General features: G+C 45.2%; 1 non-coding gene across 1 annotated transcript; it reads left to right on the plus strand.

Moving 5' to 3' along the window:
* Nucleotides 1-18,512: 18,512 nt before the first annotated feature.
* Nucleotides 18,513-18,627, plus strand: LOC144780335 (U5 spliceosomal RNA). The gene has a single exon (XR_013600738.1). It is a non-coding gene; the product is annotated as a U5 spliceosomal RNA (small nuclear RNA).
* The last annotated feature ends 328 nt before the right edge of the window (nucleotides 18,628-18,955 follow it).

The raw sequence follows: 18,955 nt of genomic DNA on the forward strand, positions 1-18,955 counted from the left end.
TACATGGGGAAACGCTTCCGCGTAGCCACATACTGGCTGCACTGATAACCCTGCGGACTGATCTGCTCCGGAGATCCCGGGACTTAGAGGGAAGGATCGTCGCCATTGCTGACCCGCCATCTTGTAGCGTAGTGGTTTGCCCCCGAGTCGGTGCCGATGAGTCTCCTTCTGCCGCGGTGCCATGTTCCCCGGCTGAGTCTACAGTCTTGGGGGCGAGAATGGATGTGGTTCCTGAGCTAGTTGTCGTCACACCTGTTCCACAGGTGGTTGTCTCATCGGGGCCTTTTTCTGACCAGCAAATGGAGAGGCTCCAACGATCCATGGCGCATGGGGCCCGCGCTGTGTTGCGATGCTTCCCGCATCCCGTGCTTTCCTTTCCGTGCTTCGCGGACCTGTTTTTGGACTTGGAACTGTTGGTGGTCTGTGTATTGCTGCATTCTGGCCTCCGCCGTGCATCGTCAGTTGTTTCTCGGTGGCTGGGACGATGTGGGGCGGCGACGCTACCTGATTTGCTTGGGACGATTGAATCTTTTGTATCGAGTTGTCTCCCGACTGCAAGGCTGTTTAACATTTCTACTGATAGAGCGCGCGGGTCACCCGACCAATAATTTCGCCACTTCCGGCTTCGGGCCCATATATTTCAAATCACCATATACATTGATCGGATGACCTCACGGTCTGCTATCAAATTTTGTGAGTTCCTTTCGTTACTCTTCAGCGTACCCGACTTACCATCCACCGACGCGGGTACCTATGACCACAATGGATCAGGGAGCTAGCTGTAAAAGGAAAGGCAGCAAAATACAAACCCAACAAATAACATTCAAATTCTTTATAAATGACCACGGACAACTGGAAGTTTTAAAGTCTTTATCTAAAGTTCGTTCTCAGAAATCATTAGATTTACCAGAATAAGACAATCGATAATCAAGATAATGAAAAGTACATAACTATAGAGAAATAATGTCAGGGTAATCATTTAAATGCTGATATGAGATGCAACGGGAATATGCTATGCTTTTAGGGCAAAAGTTCTTTAGACAGTTTAAGTAAGGAGGTTCTAGACCATATCAGAAAATGACAAACTGCAATGCAAAATATAATTTCTAGCAGGTAGGGTAACATAGGAACACGTTATGAAATAAATGCAAATGACTTTATGATTCAATGGTTGCGGAGAAAGCATGGAAAATTAACATATGCAAAGGTGTGTCTTTATTGAAGCAAAAGACAGAAATTCAGAAAGGTGCAAGATTCAGAGTGATATTTACCTAGACTGGTGTGGAAACCAAACCCTGGCCACGGGTCAGTTAAGGACAGGAAACCCTCAAGGAAAGATACCCCTCAATGGACAGCAGGTGCAGAATGGACACCCAGGACAGGACAGGAAACCCTCAGATTAGGAATCAGGACAGGACCTCTAGGACAGGACCCTCAGGACAGGACCAGCACCCGCAGTTCGGAAGCAACGCCTGCGCTCCACCCTCTCTGCAGCTATCGATCAAGACCCCGATTGGGTCAGCGAACTCCCAGCAAAGTGCTCCGCCAGCACTTTTAAGGTTTAGTGAAACCTTAGTCTATGGTCAATTTCGGGCAGAGTGCTCCGCAGTACTCTGTATCTTCAGTCACCTATTGAGTGCGTTGGGTCAGTGACAGGTCAGCTAAACCAGACAAGTCGGACAACTTCCCTAGGTGAACCCAGGGTAGTTATACTGTTTTGGGACGGTGTACCACCCCCCAATGTTGCAAAGTGTCAGAATCCCTCAATTTGGATTGGTCCTAAGGTAGGGTTTGGGTAACACACCAATCAGAATAGACCATTTGGAGGCCTAATTTACATCTCTGGGCACCGCCTAGCAAGATTGGGGTTCCCATGAGAAAGTCGCACAGAATACAGTGAAAGAATACATTTTCGTTACAATAGAGCATAATCATGATGCTGCTGCTGGGCGAAGGTGTCCTTTCCCAGGGTGGCTCTGGCATCAACCTTCTTTGGCCTCAGTTCAATGCCATAGCAGCTTCTACGATTCTGCGCAGAAATACCCTCCAAGATGGACTCCCCAGCCCAGCACCCCTCCGAGTCGAGGATACATGAAAAGTAAGCGAAAACAAATTAAAACATAGAAGTGACGGTATGAAAACACATCATTGGTTTTGTACTTTAAACTTATCATTATAAAAATATACTATGCAGTTTAAATGTTAGCAACATATACACTGTCACAAGAGCATCACCACGTTATTCTCGAAAGCCGTGTATTACGCATGCGCACCCTTTCCCACCAAACTTATAACTACGTCAGGTCACGTGAGTGTGACTGACGCATGCGCAGAAGAAATTTTCCAAGCGGCGGCCATGTTTTAGAGACATGGATTAGTTGTGTTAGAACACACATAGACAAGCTTCATCTACTTCGTTCAAATATAAAAATAAACATTAGTAAGACGTACAAAATTTATTAATTGATTACACACGGGCGAGGTTCATGACTCGAGCAAGTCGCGATGCGAAGCTTGCTCTATCAATCCCCTCTTTGATGATATTTACTATCATCACAAAAATAATGGAACCAGATGCCAACTTCTCACACCTTATACAGCTCTATCTCTTCCAACAAGCGATTCAACTTTTCTTTCTCATTTTTGGTAGGGTGAGAATTTTTCACCCTTTTGTATATCTTATTATTCATTTCTTCTAGTTCAAGCTCATCCACACTTCGTTTCACTCCTCTGGCATTCACTTGATGCTTTCTGGTGTGCTTACGACATTTGCAACAGACAAATATGAAGAATAGGATAAGACCTATAATTCCAATTGGCATCAGTACCTTGAACAATAAGCCTTTACCTAAGCTAGCAAGCCAATGACCTACGTTTGAGAGACCATCTACCAGTCTCTTCCAGGCACTGTCAACCTCGAGTGGTTTGAGTTCCTTTTCCAAATTAGTAATGTTTTTCACATATCTTTTGAGCTGGACACTCTTGTCCGGGATATAAGTGCAACAATGTTGCGCCTTCAACATCCGGCAGACTCCGCCCTCTTTTGCTAATAAGGTGTCAAGAGCAAGTCTGTTCTGTAAAACCATTGATCTGATCGCAACCATTTCGGTATTGACCAGCAGAAATCCATGAGCTGTGTCAGTAGACAACATATCCACTATGGTAGACAATTTGCAAATTCTGTGAGTGTTCAGAACCACTCCCACTCCAGGTATCAGTGCACTAAAAATACTACCCATTATTTCACCTACGCTTTCTCTTTTACTACGCACTAAGCCATTAGTATTTTCACTGCTTCCAGCAACTTCATTCACATGGTATATTTTCGGGAAGACAATGCCAAAATAGCAGCTTCCATACCAATGATCCGGCAATTTGAAATAAGCCTTGTCTCCACATATATAATAGATTCCAGGAAACACAGGCTCTGACCCATTTTTGAAACCCCATCCTCCAATTACCTTGTAATTATGTTCACATTCACTGGAACCAATGAAAATGTTATTATAGTAGCTAGTCTTCTCGCGGTGAAGACATAGCTTTCCTTTCTTTTCAAAATCCAGCAACAGAGCAGGTCCCGCCCCACCATTTGAGGTGCCTTCCATGTTCTCAGCCCATTTTGGCGTTTTCTGCCTTTCGTCATCTGCCTTTCTTTGTATTTTTATTCTCCTCTTCTCTGCCATGTTCAGGAACATCTTTTCCTGCTCACGCAAAGAACAGGTCAAGTTATCTCTGTGTGCGTCACCTATGTCGATATTACCTATAGTCAGAAAGTATTCGCCCATGTAGCGAGTAACGTCACTTTTGGTATGTACAGGATTCAGGTTCCCACGTATAGGAAGTTCAGAAAAGATCACGTCATTGTTAGAGTAATAGTACTGTAACGGTCCTCTTTTGTAAAATAAGCTTGCTAAAATGCTACAGGATATTCCATATGTCAGGGGCAGGTGATGGTATGTCACGCCTTCAGCTACAGAGGTAGGTAGCTTCATGCAGACATAGCAATCTTCAATTTCCATAGTCTCTACATAATGTATTAACAAGTTTGCGAAAACATTTAAATGTGTCTTATTCTTAACTCCATGATAATGTAGTCCTCCCTCATCTGATGCTTCTAGGTCTCGTTTTGTTTGTTTCAGTGCTCTCTCATGTCTTGCTACACTCTGTGTTGTCAGCTCCTCATTGTCAGTATTTACAATTTCAGTAGGGTCAACATTAGTGCTTTTGCTCACCGCAAAAGGAATGAACACTGTTAGTCCTATCCAAACTAATATCACTATAATTATACTACATACACATACCTTGCAGCATGTTTTGCAACAACTGCGACTAGGTCTACCATTCACGCTTGAATCAGACATTTTGGCTCAGAAGAAGTTTCTCGACCCCTCTTTGTGTCTTTACACGAGTAGCTTACTTTGTGCAAATTCACGGTGGCTCGTCTTCTTCTTCGGCAGAGTACTCGGCGACTGGTTCTCCGTCGCTTTCGTCAGTTATATCAAGATCTTCAAATTCTTCCAAAACGAGCGTCCATTCAGGAGACTTGTACTTTTTGTTTTGTCTCTTTATTCGATCGCTCCTTCTTTTGGAAGTGTCTTCTTGTTGCTCAGCTATGCGAGCACTTCTCCTTTCTTCAGCACATTTTTCTTCCACCGTTTTTATCCTCAGCCTCAATTTCTTTATGAAGCCAGGCTCAATGTGCTTTCTTTTCTTAAGTCTTTTAGTTGGCACTTGGATTTCGTTTTCTTCTCTTGCCCTTTTATTTTCATTAGTTTGTGGCAATTCTGCTTCCCCTTCTTCCCTTCCTATCTCACTAGTTCCAGGGCTTGTATCTATTTCTTCTGCCTGGTTACTAATCTGGCCTTGTTCAGGAGAATTTTGTGTTTGCTTTTCAAATGTCTCTGTTTCTGTGTCCTGAACACGTTTTCCTAATCCTAGCTGATCCTGTTCGAGCACTTCGATCCCTTGATTTTCTTCTTTTCGAATTATTACTCTATGTCTAGTCTGTCCCTTTTCGACATCAGGAGTCAGTGGAGGAGTATCGATCACTTGTTCTGTCCCTGTCTGACCTTCTCCTTCCTCAGGTTTGACGTGAATCTCAATAGTCTGAGGTTCTTCGCCTGTGCCTTGCTTTTCCTCTCTATTCCACTCTCTACCTTTCCAAATTCGTTCTCTTGTTCTGATTGGGTCTTCGGTGAGGTCAATCAAGGGTATCCACTCATCTGGCCATATGCTTGGCAGCTCGTCATCAGCTACTTCTGGACCAACTTCTGGGAACCCTTCAGCAGGCTGGACTCTTGGTAGCTCGTCATCAACTACTCCTGGACCAACGTCTGTGGATCCCTCAGCTTGACTGGTACTGGGCTGTACGTCGTCAGCTACTTCTGGTCTGGCTCCTGCAGGCCCCTCTGCTGGACGGCCTTCTTCTTCAGGCTCCTTGTCTGGTAATACCTTCTGGGTGTGGCTGGCGTGGATCCAATGGGGAACACCTGCACACTTCACTGCTGTGGTCGTTACCAGGATCACTTGGCGCATCTCTCCCCACCTTGGTTCCAGGCAGCTCGACCGAGTATGCTTCTTTATCTTGACCCAGTCCCCAGGAACCAGTTTGTGGAGAGGAGTCGTTGGATTGGCGACGGCGTCTTCTCCGATCTGGCGAGAGATATAACGCACTTGGTCACCTAATCTCTTGCAGTATTCAAGCACCAAATCATCAGTAATACTCAACAGTTTGCTTCCTGGTACCCACGCTTGTCTCATCACTCTTCCCATCAGGATTTCATGGGGGCTCAGGCCTGTCTTTCGGTCTGGAATACTTCGGAGTCCCATCAGGACCAGAGGCAGGGCCTTCACCCAGGTCATGCCAGATGCATCACACAATTTCGCTAGTCTGGTTTTGATAGTCCCGTTTATTTGTTCCACTACTCCAGATGCCTCTGGAAGATATGCACAGTGGAGTTTTTGCGAGATCCCAAATGCCTTACAGAGTTGGTCGATCACATCATTCTGAAAATGTCGGCCTTTATCTGATTCAATCGTGACTGGAACCCCGAATCTAGGTATCAGTTCTTTCAGTAAACACTTCGCTACTGTCAGTGCGTCGCTTTGGGGAGTAGGGTAAGCTTCCACCCACTTTGAGAATAGGCAGACAATGACAAGGACATAACGCTTCCCCTCACAACGTGGCATGGTGATGAAATCAACCTGTATTCTCACAAAGGGACCCCCTGACCTCCCAATTTTCCCCAGTTCCACCATTGTTCTCTTGCCTGGGTTCATCTTTTGACATGACAGGCACCTCTGGCAGAGGGACTCTGCTACTTTCCGAACTTTTTACTGTACCAAGTCTGTTGGAATACCAGAATCATGGCGTCCCTACCAATGTGTGATCCCTCATGTATCAATCTCGCCATTGTGCCAAGCAAGTGTCTGGGTAACACAGGCATACCATTTGGGCCCAAGATGACACCATCCTCACGTCTTGGTCTACACCCTTCTTCCTTCCACTTCTCTCTCTCTTGCCAGGGTGCCGCCTGCTGCCATTCTCTCACTTCATCCCATGTAGGCACTTCTTCAAACACTCGAAGTTGGCAGCTGTTTCCGGCCCCCCCCCCCCGTTTTGGATTTATAATATATCGATCTCTGGCGCACAATTGGGCCACTCGATCAGCAAAATCATTTCCCAAAGATATAGGGTCAAAGTCCTTCTTATGGGCACCACACTTGACCACTGCCAATTCCTTTGGTAATTGGATTGCCTCTAAAAGGTCTTGAACAACTTTTCCATTTCGAATAGGGGTACCTGATGAAGTCAGGAACTCCCTCTGTAGCCATAATTGGCTAAAGTCATGCACAACTCCAAAACAGTACTGACTGTCAGTATACACTGTTAGGCGTATGTTTTTCCCAATTTTGCAAGCTTTTTTCATAGCGATCAATTCGGCTACTTGTGCAGACTTTACTTCAAATAAATAACCTGCTTCTACAATTTTTGTTAAGGAGACTACCGCATAGGCAGCACTCAGGCCTCCTTGTTCATGTCTTAGGCATGAACCATCCACAAACAATTCCATGTCATGTTTAGGCAAAGGTGTTTCTTTAATGTCTGGGCGTGGTTTTGTGCACAATTCTGTTAAATCAATGCAGTTATGCTCATCTTCTTCCCCATCTTCCATATCCATTGAGTCGGGAAGCAGAGTGGCGGGGTTCAGAATGTTGCACCTGACAAGTGTTATATTTGCAGCACCCACGAGAATCCTCTCGTATTTAGTCAGCCGACTAGGGGTGAGATACTGAGTTTTCGTTCTGGTTAGTAAAATTACCACTCCATGTGGAACATACACAGTTACAGGATGTCCCATGATAATGGACTCACTCTGCTCTAAACTTGTGCAAGTGGCAGCTACTGCTTTCAGACATCCTGGTAATCCAGCAGCCACTGGATCCAGGGTGGCAGAGAAATATGCCACAGGCCTTCTGGTTGTGCCATGTTCTTGGGTTAGGACTGACAATGCACAATTATCGCGAGTGTCACAGAACAGGGCAAATTCCTTGGAATAGTCTGGCATTCCCAACGCAGGGGCTGTACACAGACAATCTCGCAATTTTGTGAAGGCTGTTAAGCTTTCATCATCCCATTCTACATTATCCGGTGTTCCTCTCTTGGTCATTTTTATCAAGGGCCTAGCTAGGACTGCAAATCCCACAATCCATTGCCTGCAGTATCCTATCACTCCCAGGAACATTCTGATTTCTTTCTGAGTACGGGGTAACTGCATCTTTTGAATTATTCTCACTCTTTCTGACGTTACTTTCCTGATGCCTTTCTCTATCTGGTGCCCCAGATATTTCACTGATTTTGCACAGAACTGTAATTTTTCAGGGGCTACTTTATGTCCCTTCTCACTCAGGTGATTCAGTAGGGCAATGGTGTCAACCACACAATCCCTATGACTTTTGGACGCCACCAAGAGGTCGTCAATGTATTGCACCAAGACAGATTTTCCAGGTAAGACCAAGGTTTCCAAACATTTTTTCAAGATCTGATTAAAGATAGAGGGACTCTCTGTGTACCCCTGAGGGACCCTGTTCCAAACGTACACGTGACTGTTGAAGGCAAATGAGAAAAGAAATTTGCTGTCTGGATGCAAGGGAATGGAAAAGAATGCATGACATAAGTCTATCACAGTGAACCACTCAGCATCCCAGGGAATCTGATACAGAATCACTGCTGGGTTCGGGACAATAGGGCAGCAAGGAACCACTATCTTGTTTACCTTTCTTAGGTCCTGCACTACTCTGTACTTGCCACTAGGTTTTTTGATGCCCATAATCGGTGAGTTGCATGGGCTACTCATTACTTCCTGTATGATGTTTCCTTCTAGCAATTTCTGTATTTCCAGGGCAACACCTGCTCTCACTTCTGCATTCATTCTGTAGGGTTTAGTATTGGGGTATACTGCATTGTCCTTTATTGCTATCTGTATGGGGTCTACGTTTTTCATTAATCCTACATCTTTCCCGGTAAAGTCCCATACCTCTGGCTTTACTGTTTCTTGGAGTTCTTTAGGCAAATCCTGCAAAGTCATTCGTTTAATTTCTGAGTCAGGTCTGATTAACATTAATTTATAAATGCCATCTTCATCTGGGGTCTGAATTTCAACACCCTTTGGTGTGCAAAAGATGGTACAGTTCATTTTGCACAGCAAATCACGTCCCAGTAAGTTCACTGGACTGGTGTCACAAACGACAAATCTATGCATTTCTTTAAAGTTTCCAATTGAGATCTCCATGGGCTCGGTAACAGGAGTACTAATCAGTTGATTAGATACACCCACTACTTGGATGGCTTCTCCCGAGAGGGGTAGGTTTGGAACGTCCACTGTTCTTACAGTAGAACGGGTAGCGCCAGTGTCCAACAGAAAAGTGACATCATTTCCGTCAACCTTTCCTTCAATGTATGGTCCGGACTGGTCTACCGGCAAGGAGGCGCCAAGTACGCACTCCTCGTCCTCCCCTCTCAGGCCCCGTCAGTACTGGTCATCACAAAAGAAGGTATCATTTAGTAAATACTGCGAAGTTGCTGTATTTCTGTTCTCATTGCTTTCCCAGACTTCTACATCATCACCCTCCGTGGATTTTCCCTTAAATACTTGCTTTGGTGCTCGGGGCAACTGAATCGTTTTTACCTGTGGTTGGGTCTTTCTTGGTCTTTCTTTCTGCGTCTGTGGAGTTAAATCAGGTGTTTTGGGGTTATCATCCGGCAAATAGGGACACTCGTCTCGCCAGTGTCCAATTTCTCCGCACTGGTGGCAGGGAAATTTCTTCTTAGCCTCTTCCCTGCTCATTTTGGGCCGGGGCTTACCTCCACCCCCACCCCCAGGACCTTGGTTCTGAGTAGTTTTGGCCATTTTATTCAATTGTTTTTCCTGCTGTTCTGCGAGCTTCACTTGAGCCCACATAACCTTCTCCTTGAGAGCCTTTTTCTTTTCTGCCATCTCGTCCTCACAGTACTTTGCGTACCGTAGGACCTCATCCATCTTTTTAGTGTGCCAACAGATTTTGTTATCCTTTATCCACTGACAAATTTCGGGTCTTAAACCATTTACAAACCTGTAAATAAAATGTGTCATATCCTTCATCTCGATGTTATCTATTCCACTGTATGTTTTGAACACCTGCAACAGCCTTTCATAAAAGGAGTGCACTGTCTCGTCTCTTTCCTGCGTGGTTCTATCTATCTTGGTCCAATCAGTTTCCTTTGCTGGCACTTTTAGTTTCAGATGCTGAATTACCTGCTCATATTTTCTCATCACTTCCTTCGATGGTTCCCCTGTTTTGTCATCTCTCGGGTATTCCTCACTAGGCCAAGCTATGGCTATTTTACACTCGGTCCATAGATCTACCGGGACCACAATGTCGAAAAACCCATCCAGGTCTTTCCACAGGCATTTTTGCACCTTTACGAACCTTTCCACCTGTCTATACCAGTCAACTGGCTTTTCGCGCAATTTCGGGAAATCGTTAGTAAAGGACACAATATCCTGTCTGGACCATGGAACGTGCACATATTTTCCACCTGGTACTTCGCGCATAGGGCATAACTGTTCTGGTTTCTCAGTTTCCCTTAGAACAAATTCGGGAGTTGCCTGTCTAGACCTGGCCTCATCCTTTTTCTTGACCCACCTGGCTTTCCATCTTTCCACATCTCCCCATTTTTGCAATACTGACAATAGTTCCTTGACCTGTGCTTTCTTTCCCGAAACATTCAAGTTTTCCAAATCTTTGTTTGAGAAATCTGCCCTATATGGTTTTTGCAGCGGTTTCGATCTTGAAATATCTATTCCCATGCTAGCAGCAGTGTCTGTCAGTTTTTCATGAAGTACTCGGGTATTTCGGGTGAGACTTTTACAGATAAACAGCATTTCGTCTTCAGAGTAGGTATTTAATCTGTCTAATCCTACGTTCCCTGCCATCAATTCCTCTATTTCTATTCTCAGTTTGTAGAGATCTAACGGTTTCGTTGAGGACGTTTGCTTTTCCAATTCCTGACTCCATCTTTCGATTTCTTCAGGAGTCACCAATGTGACACTCCTAGTACCCGAGGTCGATTCCATCTGAATTTCCCTCGTACTAAACGTGTGCGGCTTCGGTATCTTTTTTCCGGTCTTTCTAACGGGCAGATCTAGCAGCGAGACCTCCGACTCGCACTCACTTGTCTGATCATCTACAATTAATGGTTCTGGTCTGGTCGGTGCAATGACAGGAGTAATTACGGGAGGTTTCGGACTTCCTTGACGGTCCCCATACAACGGAACCACCGGTCCGATTGTTACTGGGATTGTCAAGGCTTCAGGACTTGCATTTAGTTGTGACATTTTCCGTATTATTTCAGCTCTCTGATTTCCCAGTGCTTCTCGCTCTTTCTCTTCTAATGACCTGTCCAAGGAGTTTCCATGTAACACCTGCGGGGTCAGAATGGGAGCATAACTCGGGGCAGTGGGATGAGTCTCACTCGGCCCTCCGCCATAGTTAGGCTTCGGAAACAAACTTCCTGTGCCTAGAATTCTCGGATCTTCCTCGTTTTGGGGCTGTAATAACGGCATTTCTGAACCTAAGGACCTCATCTCACCTCCGTAGGGAGGGCGAGAGCAGAAATCTCCTTCCTGTGAATATCCCGTCTCCCCGCCCACGGGTCTCCTGGGGTAAATACTTCTGGTTTCCACAGGCCCTATATCCTCAGTATAAGGAGGAATTAGATAATTCCCTCCTACACTTACGGACCTGACCTCCTCCCTTTGTAGAGGTCTCCGGGGAATATCTCCTGCACTTGCAGGTCGGTGTCCTTCATTATAAGGAGGCGGACTTCTCATGCATAGGTCATCTAACAATTCGTCATCTGATTCTCCGAGGGGCCCCCAGTGTTTGGATTTCTCTGTCCTTTCCCCCCCCCCCAGGAGGACCTTCTGCTGACATCATGGGAAACAGTCCCTCAACAATCATGCTCTGTCTCCACTGTTTCATCTTTTTATCTCTGGTTTCTTGTTTCAGTTTTGGGTAAAACTTGGTCAGCCCTTTGTCCATTCGGGGCTTTTCTCTTTGGAAAGCCTCAATCTCCCATTCCTCTAATGCTTCATACTGCGTTAATCTTGGTCTGGGATGCAATTCATTCATTCGGGTTCTTAAATTGAATAGGATCCTACCATTAAAGGTACCTTCTAACGGAAAAGCCATTATTCCGTCATCTTTTGTGTACTTTACCCAATTTTCTAACCACACACATGTATTGTACCCTCTGTCAAACATCATGAAAGAGGCGGGAGTATTTGGTGGTGGAATAACAATGCCCTCTCTAGTTTGAATCGGCTTGTCCTTTTTGAAGTAATTCTTCACCTTATTTACAAGGGACATTTTTCTCTTAGTTCCGTACATAATATCGTATCTATTAGCCTTCCACTGATCCCTTTCAAACCCTAGGTTTCTTGGATCGGGTCTAGTCTCTGGAGTATACGAGTGCCACATACGATTTCTACGCTTAACTTTGTTTACAAAATTACCTCCAATCAGAATGCGTCTTGCAATTCCGTGCAACCAATAGGGTGCACGAGTTCAAATATTTTCGGCCAATGGGTGCGCGGCCTTTTCGCGAGACAGTTCTCACGCTTCGGCGCTCACCCCTCCTTCACAATTCCAGCCCCGCTACCCGCCCGCTGTTTCTACCAATCCCAGCGCGGCACGGAGTGACGTCAGAGACGCTTCGCGACTGACTCCCTCCCTTCACAAGGTAACGGAAACTTTCTTTCTTTCTAAAGTGCTAGTGCTTGGTTATTTTACAACGAATACACATTCGCCACAGTGCTCAAGTGTCTAGACAGGAAAGAGTTGTTTTACTGCAAGTAAACTACTTCCATTTACTTTTCACACGCTGCGGGTAGATCTCTTCCGCCTACCCTTCACTCTAGCATCAGTGAACCTGTTACTTCCCTAGACCCATCCACTCTTTCCGGGATATATCCGAGTCTAAGGTTTCCCAGCGGACCCCTTTGCTTTCACCCAAGCTCCGATGAACCTGCTACTCTTCCGATGTGACCCTTACTAGGTTACGCCACTATTGGAATTTTGCCAATGAACCTCGTTACTAACATTTATTCACACATGTATTCAGAAAAAGCCCTAGTTAGTGCTTCTGGTTCTACCTAACCTGCACCTAACTTTCCTTGAGCCTGCGACCTCAAGGCAAATGGATTCTATTCACCACTTGCCATTCAGTTCCCCGGGGAGTTCCGACAACACTTAACAATACGTTTTACATACGCACAGATTAATACATATAACAATATAAGAACAAGAATAACAATTTTAAAACAATTCATAAATTTCAAAAGCAACGCATCTCAAGAGAGTGATCAAGTCCCCCGAAATGGCCGCTCTTATAGCAGCAGTAGTGTTAGCAGCTACCGACTTGGCTAGCCTAACTAGTCCTACCTAACCTTTAACTATTCCCTAACCATAGCTCTGCTACCAGAAAAACTGATAGAGCGCGCGGGTCACCCGACCAATAATTTCGCCACTTCCGGCTTCGGGCCCATATATTTTAAATCACCATATACATTGATCGGATGACCTCACGGTCTGCTATCAAATTTTGTGAGTTCCTTTCGTTATTCTTCAGCGTACCCGACTTACCATCCACCGACGCGGGTACCTATGACCACAATGGATCAGGGAGCTAGCTGTAAAAGGAAAGGCAGCAAAATACAAACCCAACAAATAACATTCAAATTCTTTATAAATGACCACGGACAACTGGAAGTTTTAAAGTCTTTATCTAAAGTTCGTTCTCAGAAATCATTAGATTTACCAGAATAAGACAATCGATAATCAAGATAATGAAAAGTACATAACTATAGAGAAATAATGTCAGGGTAATCATTGAAATGCTGATATGAGATGCAACGGGAATATGCTATGCTTTTAGGGCAAAAGTTCTTTAGACAGTTTAAGTAAGGAGGTTCTAGACCATATCAGAAAATGACAAACTGCAATGCAAAATATAATTTCTAGCAGGTAGGGTAACATAGGAACACGTTATGAAATAAATGCAAATGACTTTATGATTCAATGGTTGCGGAGAAAGCATGGAAAATTAACATATGCAAAGGTGTGTCTTTATTGAAGCAAAAGACAGAAATTCAGAAAGGTGCAAGATTCAGAGTGATATTTACCTAGACTGGTGTGGAAACCAAACCCTGGCCACGGGTCAGTTAAGGACAGGAAACCCTCAAGGAAGGATACCCCTCAATGGACAGCAGGTGCAGAATGGACACCCAGGACAGGACAGGAAACCCTCAGATTAGGAATCAGGACAGGACGTCTAGGACAGGACCCTCAGGACAGGACCAGCACCCGCAGTTCGGAAGCAACGCCTGCGCTCCACCCTCTCTGCAGCTATCGATCAAGACCCCGATTGGGTCAGCGAACTCCCAGCAAAGTGCTCCGCCAGCACTTTTAAGGTTTAGTGAAACCTTAGTCTATGGTCAATTTCGGACAGAGTGCTCCGCAGTACTCTGTATCTTCAGTCACCTATTGAGTGCGTTGGGTCAGTGACAGGTCAGCTAAACCAGACAAGTCGGACAACTTCCCTAGGTGAACCCAGGGTAGTTATACTGTTTTGGGACGGTGTACCACCCCCCAATGTTGCAAAGTGTCAGAATCCCTCAATTTGGATTGGTCCTAAGGTAGGGTTTGGGTAACACACCAATCAGAATAGACCATTTGGAGGCCTAATTTACATCTCTGGGCACCGCCTAGCAAGATTGGGGTTCCCATGAGAAAGTCGCACAGAATACAGTGAAAGAATACATTTTCGTTACAATAGAGCATAATCATGATGCTGCTGCTGGGCGAAGGTGTCCTTTCCCAGAGTGGCTCTGGCATCAACCTTCTTTGGCCTCAGTTCAATGCCATAGCAGCTTCTACGATTCTGCGCAGAAATACCCTCCAAGATGGACTCCCCAGCCCAGCACCCCTCCGAGTCGAGGATACATGAAAAGTAAGCGAAAACAAATTAAAACATAGAAGTGACGGTATGAAAACACATCATTGGTTTTGTACTTTAAACTTATCATTATAAAAATATACTATGCAGTTTAAATGTTAGCAACATATACACTGTCACAAGAGCATCACCACGTTATTCACGAAAGCCGTGTATTACGCATGCGCACCCTTTCCCACCAAACTTATAACTACGTCAGGTCACGTGAGTGTGACTGACGCATGCGCAGAAGAAATTTTCCAAGCGGCGGCCATGTTTTAGAGACATGGATTAGTTGTGTTAGAAAACACATAGACAAGCTTCATCTACTTCGTTCAAATATAAAAATAAACATTAGTAAGACGTACAAAATTTATTAATTGATTACACACGGGCGAGGTTCATGACTCGAGCAAGTCGCGATGCGAAGCTTGCTCTATCACTACTATTAACAGAAGTGGCCAGGGGTGACCTCGTTTGGGACTTGGAGAGGCTTCTTGCTGGTTAATGGTGATTTACGGACACGTCTTGTGGGACTGTAATTCATTGCGTTTTATGTGCTTGCTGATATTTGTGCTTTTCTATGGCTTCTGTTTATACGATTTTAGTATGCGGGGGTGGGAGGGACCGTGTATCTGAATCGCCGGCCCTTCTCCTCAAAATTTTCTTTATTGCTTTCTTCCCTTTCTTGTCTTTATTTCCTTTCTTTAGGGTAATTCTGGGGCGACAGGCACGCTGTTAGTGGGGTAGGCCATAGCCATTACGGTGGTGTAGGGTGGCGGGTGTTGGGGGGGTTTTGTTATTTTAGTTTGTTTTGTTCTATGGTCCCTTTCTCTCTTCTTTCTTAGTGGGGTTGGCTGTATCTCCCTTTTTCATCCCTTTTCTGTCGGGCATCTGTGCTTGCCTCTATTTTCCTGTCTGGACGGGTGGGTTTTCCATATGATGTTCTCGCTAACTTGCTCGCCATTGTTTGACCTTTACTCCTGGCCTGCCTTCGGCGGGCGTAGTGTGTTTTCGGCTTTATTGCTCACCATCGATTCCCGATTGCTTGGAGGGATACGCCCCTCCCGTCTCTTTTTGTGTATTGTGTAGTGTGATGCCTCTGATGATATCGCCTCCGCTTCTTTTTCACTATTATAAAAATGAAACCTCTCTTATCCTTGTGCTTCGTTGTGTTACAGCCACGTATTATGATTAAAACGTGATTACTCCCTGAACCGTAAACATTTGCACTGCTCCTGTTTCTATCTCCTGAGTTTGCGGCCGGCCCCTGTGGTTGTAGGCCTGCGCCTGTACTGATTTGATTGCACCAATAAAGGTTTTTCAAAAAACAAAAAGATAATATGGGTTTGCTTCTGAATCCATAGGTGTATGTATGGAAAGGCCCATGCATCACCTACAGAATGCTTCCCTGACGTAAGGTGACCTAAGGCAGCGCAAAGCACTGCATTACTTAACTTTTCTTACAAAGCCACGCAAATCAATATTTGCGTGGCTTTGTAAATACCAAACATAATTTAGCGTTGGGACTGAAATAAAAAAAAGTGAGGCAACCCTGATGCAACATCTTTGTAAACCTGGGCCTCTGTTTGACCCTCCCCTGTAGCATAACCTCTTTACCAACTCTCTGATTGGTTGGCTTCTATCCTTTCACTGCTTACTTTTAGTAACCTGGGGGCATATTATCAAGCAGGGTGTTAAAAATGAATAAATAATGGGCTTCATAATATGGCCTTGTGAATTCCAATAGAAACCCATGTTCTGGTATGAACATGGACTTCTATTGGAATTTTCCAGGGCATATTATCAAGCCCATTATCACCGCTTTAGCGTGAGTTTTCTGCCGCTAAAACGGCGATAATTTTAACGCCCTGCTTGATAAGCCCCCTAGGGACATATTAGCAAGACCCTCGTTAAAATTATCGCCCTTTTAGCGGCAGGAAACTGCCGCTAAAAAGGCGATAATAGGCTTGCTAATATGAGTTATAGAATTCCGATAGTAGCCCAGGTTAGATGTCCTGCACAACTAACCTAGGCTTCTATTGGAATTCTATAACGCATATTAGCAAGCCCATTATCGCCGTTTTAGCGGCAATAATTTTAACGAGGTTCTTGCTAATATGCCCCCTACTTTTTTCTCTAATGCTTGTTTTCACCAGCTTTCTCCTAGGTGTGCTTCCCCCCCTCAGTTTGCAAGCGTTCTCTTGTCTGCTTATCCCCCTTCCAAACTCCCTCCCTCCTGGCGCAAAATGTTGCCTTCTCACTCATGTGCTTCTTCCCCCAGTCTCTTGTTGCTCCTTCTTGTGTGCTGCTTTTAACCTCTCCTTGCCCACTTCCTGTTGCCTACTCTCCTTCCCCCAAATGCCCAGGGGCTTTTTTTGAAAGATTGTATTTATATATTTTTGTGGAGGGCAACGGGGAGGAAAATGCAGCAAATTACATGCCAGTCCTCCCTACTTTTTAAAAAAAAATTGTTTTTAAACCGACCATTTTGGATAAGTGACTAAACAAAATATGGGGGCAGATTTACAAGCCCCTTGCGCCTCTTTTACGCTGCCATTGCGTCCCGTGACGCAGCGGTGGAGCAAAGCCAGCGCCATGCTGCGGGGTATTTACAAGGTGACACATCTGGGAGATGCGTTATATTGTAAAGCCCTGCGCCACATGTAGGCGTTCTGGCGCAGGGGGGGGCATTCCGGCGCAGGAACATCTCCTAAAAGTGGCTGAGTGAAATCTACAAGATTACACTCAGTCACTTTTAGGGCCATGCTGCGTCAAACCCCTGCGCCTGCTTGAAGCAGGCGTAAGGATTGACGCAGCATGTCACAGATAGGGCACCCCCGAGCCTTGCTGGAGCTGCGTCGCGCTTGCGATGCAACTCCAGCAATGCGCCGCATTTCCGCCGGGGATGCGTCACGCATCTGCCCATCCGAGCACCACGGTGCGCCGCATTGTAAATATGGCGCATCAGTGGTGGCGCAAGGGTGGGCAGAGGTGTCGCTACTTTCTGGCGCATCTCTTCTGATTAGCAGAGATGTGCCAGAAGACGTAAATCTGCCCCATGGTGCCCGCCTCATTTTGTAATTGCGCATGCGTAATGGTATATGCGCGCACCTACAAAATATCCACATCATCGCTGCTTTTATTGTGCTGTTTTCTTTTGGCCATGTTTCACAGCATCTTTCCGATGCTATACAACTTTGTCGAAAAGCACTGGCAAAGCCGTTAGTCAGCATTTTGCCTATATGCCAATGCTTGTTTTCTTACAGCAGCTGATGGAGCCTTATAGGCTGCAAGTAGAAAACACACTGGGGCATATTATCAAGAAACGGCCGTTAACATTATCACCGCTTTAGCGGCAGAAAACTGCCGCTAAAGCGGCGATAATGGGCTTGACAATACGCCCTTGTGAATTCCCATAGAAGCCCATGTTCTGGTGTGAACATGGGCTTCTAAGGGAATTCTCTACGGTGTATTACCAAGCCCATTATCGCAGCTTTAGAGGCAGTTTTCTGCCGCTAAATCGGCAAAAATGTTAACGCTATGCTTGATAATAGGCACCCCTGTCTCGTTCATTGTCTCGGAAACAAGATCAATGAGCCAGCCAGCATGCCTTGATGGTGGCAGTAAAAGTCCTCCTCTTGGGAGCCACCGAGCCTCACACAAGCCTGCGCGAGGCTCCGAACGCTGCACCGCTCAGAATGAGAAGAGTAAAAGGAGCGACGCTAAGGCTTGAGCTGGGAAACTCGAGTACAGCCTTTCCTGTCACATGACTGAAGACGAAATTTGCATACCCATAAGTCCGTGTCACTAGTGCGTCCCGCTTTTGTTTCGATTGTCTCAAAAAGTGGTACAAGGTTTCTCGTGAGTTGGTTATATTTTGAAGGGTTATCAATGATGGACTCAGTTGAGTAAATCGCCCTAACATTCTACGGATAGCTGTTTCTGGGGTCCATAGTGAGGCTATGCTATAGTCATACTCTGGTTTCTCTTCAAACAGAATAAATCTTTCGCCTTTTACTAAAGATTTCCGTGGAGAGGAACAATAATGAGTTTCACTCAATATTTGAAAGCCATGCTGCTGCAGGGTTACCCTTACTTGGTTAAAGGAAGACAGCCAATATAAAGTGATTTTCCTTTAGGTATCACATGATTAACGACGTTATAAGAATTCGCCTGTGTGATTAAATTTTAAAGGATGCGTGAAAAAGCTGCCTACTTTAAAACTGGCAACTGGCGAATCAATCAAGTTTGAGTCCTGCACACTAAGGGGCAGATTTATGAGTTCTGGCGCATCTCTGCAAATCAGCAGGGATGCGCCAGAACTGATGCGTCACGCAATTCCCTCCTTGCGGCACCACAGATGCGCCGCATTTACAATGCGGTGCACCATGGTGCAAGGAAGGGCAGATGCGTGAC

Source organism: Lissotriton helveticus, chromosome 1_1 (genome assembly GCF_964261635.1).
Source record: "Lissotriton helveticus chromosome 1_1, aLisHel1.1, whole genome shotgun sequence".
NCBI classification, from domain to species: Eukaryota; Metazoa; Chordata; class Amphibia; order Caudata; family Salamandridae; genus Lissotriton; species Lissotriton helveticus.